Genomic DNA, 7,997 nt, shown 5'->3' with positions numbered 1-7,997 from the left:
TGTCGGAACTGTGCCTCTCGAAACATTCAGTTAGCGTTAGACCTATGCTTTTGCTTTATTTTTATGATGACTCCTTAATTCCTGAACCGAATCATTAAGCAGAGCCTCTTTGTAAACCGCCATAAAACAAAGTACCGTAATGTGCAATGCTGAAAGCGTAAATCTGACTTTTGAGAGGTTCCCTGAAATGCGTCAACTCGGCTAAGATTTAAAACCTACGAATGACGAACACAGTACGTGAACAGAGCAAACACATTGCTTGAAACTGTTTTGTTGCATAATGAAGCCTTGTTTGCAGCCACTTAAAAGTCTTATACGACAAGAATGTATTGCATAATTGATAAAAAGAACTTACCAGAGAACTTTCGTCAAGCCAGCGGCTGCTCACCGCTAGGAATTCTGGGTGGTTGAGCACTTTGAAAACTTCCGCTTTACATTATGTTCCAAATAAGGATATCCTACTACGATTATGTTCCAAATAAGGATATCCTACTACAATGGAATACATCAATGAATTTTCAAACGGCTACACTTGCTCCGTCCTTTCTGATCGGAGGGGGGTGTTTTTTTGAAAGTGTTAGTGAATGGATTAAACATTTTAGCGGTCAAATCTCAATTTCTGTCAGAAAATGTAGACGAGGACCTTTAAAGTTTGTTGCAACCCTATACTCATAAAGTACATTATGCTGTTTGTATGAACATTGATTTGAACTATTGTGATGCAAGAAAATAAAACATGAAATAGCTAGAATGAAAGATTTACTCATTTCTGGAATTATTATAAATACAGTCAGTCCTTTCCTTGGCTCACAATCACAGATCTGGCCAGTTTTTTTATAGTTTTTTTTTTTAAATTTTTACATGGAATAAGAGTTATATAATATAGTAAAACGTATCAACACCCTGACTGCCCCTGCGCAGTGTTAGAATTTTCTGAATGACTTCACATCACATTTCTCAACAAAACTAGGGAATGTGTGTGGGATGAGGGCTCATGCTGTCAATTAAAAGAATAGTAAATTTCCATCACATTCCACTTCCAGAAAAACCGCTCACATCAGCAGCATAACAAGATATCATGTCGTTAGAAAGGTTCTTGTGAGGAAGTCTTTTTAATTTTAATGATGAAAGATTCTTTTTAATTTTAATGATGAAAGTATATAAATAAATGGTTTTCACAGGAAGGAATGATGGCACCTGTAATATTACAGAACAATGTTTACAGTTTAGTTAATAGTTGTCACTGTCAGTATCACCCACACCATTCTCCATCCCACTGATTGTGTGAAGAACAAGTACATGTATTACTTCCTACCTACCTTCCGGCACCCCCACCACACACCCTCTTCTCAATACCCAAAACATATCCCCATCAGCGCACAGCAAAGTCTGAATGTGCTCAGTAATACATTTTCTTTATTTTTTAGGAAGTGAGGTGCCGAGATATGACGTGCAGGCAGCTTGCAGAGTGGTGCCTGGCTTTGCTGAGGATGATGATCAGATTCAGTCCATTCTGTGCTGACAGAGCTACCAGAACTGACCCACACTGCTGGCATGACCTTTACAGCTGCATTCAACGCTTTACTTTTACGCTGTTAACTTTACGGTTGCTCTCTCTCGATTGAGCATTTTTATTTCAACTAAGCAGAGATTCGAACCTAGGACCTTGAGATTTTCAGGCCCATGTCCTAACCACTAGTTGTTGTTTTTTATTGTAAGATGGATATATGTCTAGTGGATGCAGCTACATGTACAAATGTGCCAAATTAGAACTTGCATTCTCAGCCTATAGTTTTCTTGGGCCATTCATGTGAGTACTAAATATTGTGAATGCATTGGTATTCCTAGACTATCACACATGTGAGACTGCCTTTTCTTACTTTTGTGAAATGTGTGAACTCACTTTGTTTACCTCTTTGTGTTAATAAATGCAGTTTATCAGTTACCTCTGTTGGTTTCTTCTGCAAGTATGTCAAATGGCCCACACACACCCTCATGCGCACACACACACAGACACGCACAAAATCAGATCTCAAGTGTAAGTATTCTTTTTGCAGTTTTATTTTAATGCCCATAATCAGTCAAACAAATATATCATCACACTAAGCTTTAAGTAGCAGTCCTGCATACATGTGTAATGTGTAAATGTCTCAGGTCACCATCTGTCCTGGCTTGAACATGCAATAAGAACACCTTTACACAAACACATGTACAGTCAACTGGCTAGCTGCTTCCCTGTAAGGCATATTTGTCTATGAATTAATCGATTTTCCGCAGACAGCAGCCAGGTAGTGGATCTTTAGTATATGTCCAAGCAGACGGTTGATCTTATTACAACACATCAAGGAAATATTTAAAAAAACTGATTCCAAAATCTAACCTTCCAAAGTTCATAATCAATAAAGAAGAATGGTATGTTACTGGAACCCTTTATTTATGACTTAAGGCAATGTGCGGCAGTAAAATTACCAAACTTAAAGGTACTGAACTTGTCAAATCCAGGTGCACGGATCCCCTGGGGCTTTTGGTCATACCTCAGGCAGCTATCCGTTAGAAGAACTACCAAGTTTCATTGACTTGCACCCAAAGAGTCAAGAACTGCGATTTTTTTACGAATTAATTTCGGACTCTGTCCCGGCTGGTCTTGACCTATTTTTGGATCTAAATTTAGATCAGGTAGATCACCACATCATGCACAAAAAGACACGTCACTGCAAACTATGTCAGACATCATCATGAGTTTGTGTAAAACAAAATGGAGGCCGGAATCACTCATTTGAATCGAACTCGGACCAAACACCACGTAATAACTAGGTTAATTTATGCACTCGAACGCGTGAACAAGAAACTGTCGAGCTTCACAGATGTCGTCGTTGGGTAGTTTTGGGTTTGTTTTACTACCATAGGAGGATTTTTGAACTGTAAATGCACTCAGCTGCAACAAAAACGCAAAACTAAGGCTGTGAGCTGCATTGTGCCTTTAAACTTGAAGAATAGTCAAGGAATAACTTGGTTTTCTGGTTAATTCTTGAAGTGACTTATTAAAATGAATGAAAACATTGTGGATGGATATAGACTGCTGTTGCTATGGCATCTAGCATTAACAGCGCCATATGGGATTTCTAGAAAACAGTTTTACAGCAACATCATACATCAGAAATTCATAATATTTAAGGATACACATGTATTATATCTACAATCATAAAGAACGTGTTTTTTGTTAAAAACTACAGTTGAATTTAAATTAATTATTGTAATGAATATGCAGTAAGAAATTCGTTCATCCTCATGACAAAAGATATCAAAATTCAACTGTAGTCTGTTGTCAAAAATCGTTCTATATGATTGTAGATTGATACATGTGCATCTTTGTGCCAAATATTAGGAATTTCTGATGTATGATGTCGCTGTTTCCTAGAAATCCAATGTAACGACTGTTTCCAATGGCACTCTACGTCGATCAGTATTCACAATTCTCCGAAAGAGGCGTATGGCTGCCTAAATGGCGGGGTAAAAAGGATCATACACGTAAAAATCCACTCGTGCAAAAACACGAGTGTACATGGGAGTTTCAGCCCACGAACGCAGAAGAAGTATTCACAATTGTTTTATTTATTTTTATGCAGAAAACCAGGTTATTCCATGTATTTTCCGAATTCAATTTTACTGCCGCACATTTCCTTAAAGGCACAGTGCAGCTCACAGCCTTCGTTTTGCGTTTTTGTTGCAGCTGAGTGCATTTACAGTTCAAAAATCCTCCTATGGTAGTAAAACAAACCCAAAACTACCCAACGACGACATCTGTGAAGCTCGACAGTTTCTTGTTCACGCGAGTGCATAAATTAACCTAGTTATTACGTGGTGTTTGGTCGGAGTTCGATTCAACTGAGTGATTCCGGCCTCCATTTTGTTTTACACAAACTCATGATGACGTCTGACATAGTTTGCTAGTGACGTGTCTTTTTGTGCATGATGTGGTGATCTACCTGATCTAAATTTAGATCCAAAAATAGGTCAAGACCAGCCGGGTCTGAGTACGAAATTAATTCGTAAAAAAATCGCAGTTCTTGACTCTTTGGGTGCAAGTCAATGAAACTTGGTAGTTCTTCTAACGGATAGCTGCCTGAGGTATGACCAAAAGCCCCAGGGGCTCTGTGCACCTGGATTTGACAAGTTCAGTACCTTTAAGAAAATGTAAGATTTACTGAACTTTGACCCAGCAGTTTTTGTAAGTGGACAGGCCTTAGTTTTATTTCGGTGGCATAATTCAATGCGCTTCGTCAAAATGTCTTGAACTGAAAACAAAAGCAGACGCAAGATTTATGGTCAGTTGGAGTTGTCTCCCGTACTCCTAACTTGAATGTGCTGCAGACAGGTGTACCCAAACAGCTCATATCACAAACGGTTTGGAATTCCCCAAAACGCAAGATCCGCACTCCACAACTTCAGTTCAGCGCTCGGTCTCTTTTTGAAAATGTGTATCTTGAGAGAAAAATATAGAATATTGCACCGTCCAAAGGAATGGAGTTCTTATGGGACAATGACAGCGCTCAGTTCAAAACGATAGGACAACTTTTTAAATGAGGCAGGGCCGGACTACCGGGGGGGGGGTTATGGGGGTTGCGCAACCCCCCCCCCCCCCCCCCAGCCTAAACATGTACCTCACTTATTTAAAACATTTTTTATGATTGTTTATTTTATGCCGTTTCATGCAAGGAGCGACCATTTCCCTATCTCAGAATATGACCTACCCATCAGCTTCGGGGGGCTTTGCCCCCTGACCCCCACAATATAGGGGCTCTGCCCCTTGACCCCGCCAAGGGGAACATCCCCCTGGACCACCACTGGCAACCCCCCCCCCCCTCCTCTTAGCCTAGTCCGGCCCTGTGAGGCGTAGCGGGCCTTTAAAACATTGACAAAAATGTACAATAGCAACAAGTTGTAATGCTCAATACAACCAATACTGAGTGGACATTTACAATACTGGCAAACAGTTATTTTTGTCCGGTGATCCTCTGCGGCTGTTGCTGTAGTTTCCCCATCGATCATAGCTGGACTTGGATAGCACTGCTTTTCATCCACATTCACTGGCCAGGTCTTCGTCATCTTCAGTCACTACTGACAAATGAATGAGAAAGGAACGGATCTTAAACACAACGACAAGAACAAGTCTAAGTATGAGTATAAAGGAATAAGTTGTGTACTGTTTGTAACTGACACACATACACACACTAAACCCACATAAATGCCAAGAGCTTAAACATTCTTTTTCCCTGGAAGACAAGTTCAAATAAAATCCCCCGACTCCCCCCCCCCCCCCCCCCCCTACTGCGTCTGATTTTTGTTGGAACCCCAAAGACAGTGATGAAGTGGATTTCCATTATAATTTATAGTCAAGGCTGTTTTCAATGTAACTTGTAAGCTACAGAACATGTGGTGATGTACACACATACAACTTTAACTTGTCTACATTGTATACATGTCTGTCACCATATTTGAATACATTCAGTTCACTAATTCAGTCAAAATTTCACTGAATGTAAAACGACATATTATTCTAGAAAGATATCAATGCCACTGTCCTACATTATCGTAGGAATCATGTGTGTCAAGTTCTATTATTATTTTCCTTTTAAAGTTTTACGCTCTCTGTGCTCTACACACATGCATAATATACATGTTATACATACTCAAAAAAGGAAAATAATAATAGAACTTGACACACAGTTTCATTGAGATAATTATATCCTGGCAGTGACAATGTTTATTGCAATGCATTTTGTTTTAATCAAACATACACACTGAAAGTCATGCGCTTCTAGTATATTAGTAATGGTTCCAATACGGGAGGAAGTGATCACCATACTGGTAAAATTAGGCTAAGAGCTTGCGGTTTGGAGTCTAAGTCAGTAGGTGTTCATTATTTTATTATTATCCCTGAACCTGAATAATAACAAGAAGAGCAAACGCTCGATCGAGTCACTTTCGCAGTTCTGAATATTATATGAGGCATCAGATGGACAGGAAGAAATTGCTATTCACAACACAATGAGTCACGTTCACATAAAATTTGAGCCCGGTCACTTTTATAGTTTCCGAGAAAAGCCCAACGTTAAGTTGTGTGTTGCCGAACAGAAAAGGCTAGTTATCTCCCTTGTTTTTCTGATAACGTTCGTAAAAGGCTACAGATGTAAACACTTTGATGTAAAGAATAATCCTACAAAGTTTCAATCACATCCGATGAACTTTGTCAAAGATATAAAATGTCTAATTTTTCCTTTGACGCTGACCTGTGACCTTGAAAAAGGTCAAAGGTCAACGAAACCATTGTTAAAGTGTAGAGGTCATTGGAGGTCACGACTAAACAAAATATGAGCCCGATCGCTTTTATAGTTTCCGAGAAAAGCCCAACGTTAAGTTGTGTGTTGCCGAACAGAAAAGGCTAGTTATCTCCCTTGTTTTTCTGATAACGTTCGTAAAAGACTACAGATTTAAATACTTTGATGTAAAGAATAATCCTACAAAGTTTCAATCACATCCGATGAACTTTGTCAAAGATATAAAATGTCTAATTTTTCCTTTGACGCTGACCTGTGACCTTGAAAAAGGTCAAAGGTCAACGAAACCATCGTTAAAGTGTAGAGGTCATTGGAGGTCACGACTAAACAAACTATGAGCCCGATCGCTTTGATAGTTTCCGAGAAAAGTCCAACGTTAAGGTGGTGTCTACGGACGGCCGGCCGGACGGCCGGCCGGACAGACTAACACTGACCGATTACATAGAGTCACATTTTCTCAAGTGACTCAAAAACAAACCACCACTCTCTCACAGTCTTGCTCACAGTCACACACGCACACCTCCACATGAGTTATTCTGACCAGAACTTGAGAATGAGAGAGAGGGGAAGGAAAAAACACACTGTATGTCATAACACTGACACTGACAGTTGTACATGTATAATAAAACCTTTTACCTGATTCGTCGCTGGCCATGCAGCAATCGGTTGGCTTTTTCAGCTGAGAGGAGACCTGCAATAAAATAATAGATGAAGTACCAATCATGGGAACATCACTTTCAAAATGGTGAGTACTAGCAGAGCAGTAGAACCATTGATTGCCTTTCAAAGAAACGCACTGTAACCAGCCAGCCTGGGTAAGTCAGCAATTTGATTCTTGAACTAGCCTCCAACCTGCTTGCAATTATATTCCGAGAAGGTTATCTATTTTTAATTCTAGCATTAAAACATTTGACCAGCACTAGCTTTGATTTTTTATTCACTGTCTTGGAAGTTGGATTCAATCTTAAAAAAAAGGATTTTTAAAATATTATGACTCATGCATCTCGAATTGGGTCAAAAAGAGGTTGCAAAAACATGGCAGTGGTACTCTTCTTCTTCTCCACATTAATGAGGAAATCCCTGTACAGGGCAACTATCTTCGTACCTGACGTAAGGCAAGGATACATACATACACGTACAGGTACATGCATCCAATGTTGTTGTCAGAGACTGACACTCAGTCAGTCAGTGACTGTCAGTGACAGTGAGCGGAGTGACACATGTTGCAACACATACTCGCAAAGACCCACTCTAAGTATAAAACGAAACATGGAAACTTACCTCTGGTTAATATGCAATGGTTCGCCCGTCCCAATTCTCTCGCATTAGCAAACATCATTGGAGATTCTTTCCGAATTGATCACCTTCGCTCCTTGCCTTGGACTGCCATTTTGTAACTTCTGACAAACCACGCTCAACGTCCAAAATAACTTGAGGAGGAAAAAAAAAGAGCCCACAATCTTTTTTGGGGCAAAAACGTTGTTTTGAAATCTCCGAAGCTGCTTGCAAAGTCAAAGATGACGCAGAGATCTGTACAGTATCTCCCTGGATGACGCAAGGATAGTGTTCGACTCGGCTCTTTGACTTGGTAAACATCGGAACTTCCGATTACGTTCGTAGTTACTCGGAACCAGCCTTCGGGATTGAAAGCCCGCAACT

The 7,997-nt window shown here is 39.9% G+C and overlaps 1 long non-coding RNA gene across 1 annotated transcript; it reads right to left on the bottom strand.

The window, feature by feature from the left end:
- Positions 1-4,847: 4,847 nt before the first annotated feature.
- Positions 4,848-7,732, bottom strand: LOC138956567 (uncharacterized). The gene is made up of 3 exons (XR_011452703.1): positions 7,620-7,732; positions 6,975-7,029; positions 4,848-5,118 (listed from the first exon to the last, which is right to left on the bottom strand). It is a non-coding gene; the product is annotated as an uncharacterized lncRNA (long non-coding RNA).
- Between the last annotated feature and the right edge of the window lie 265 nt (positions 7,733-7,997).

The sequence above is a fragment of the Littorina saxatilis genome, unplaced genomic scaffold, assembly GCF_037325665.1.
Source record: "Littorina saxatilis isolate snail1 unplaced genomic scaffold, US_GU_Lsax_2.0 scaffold_407, whole genome shotgun sequence".
In the NCBI taxonomy this organism is placed as follows: Eukaryota; Metazoa; Mollusca; class Gastropoda; order Littorinimorpha; family Littorinidae; genus Littorina; species Littorina saxatilis.
The sequence above is the reverse complement of the archived record's forward strand: the minus strand, read 5'-3'. Positions and strand labels throughout refer to the sequence as shown.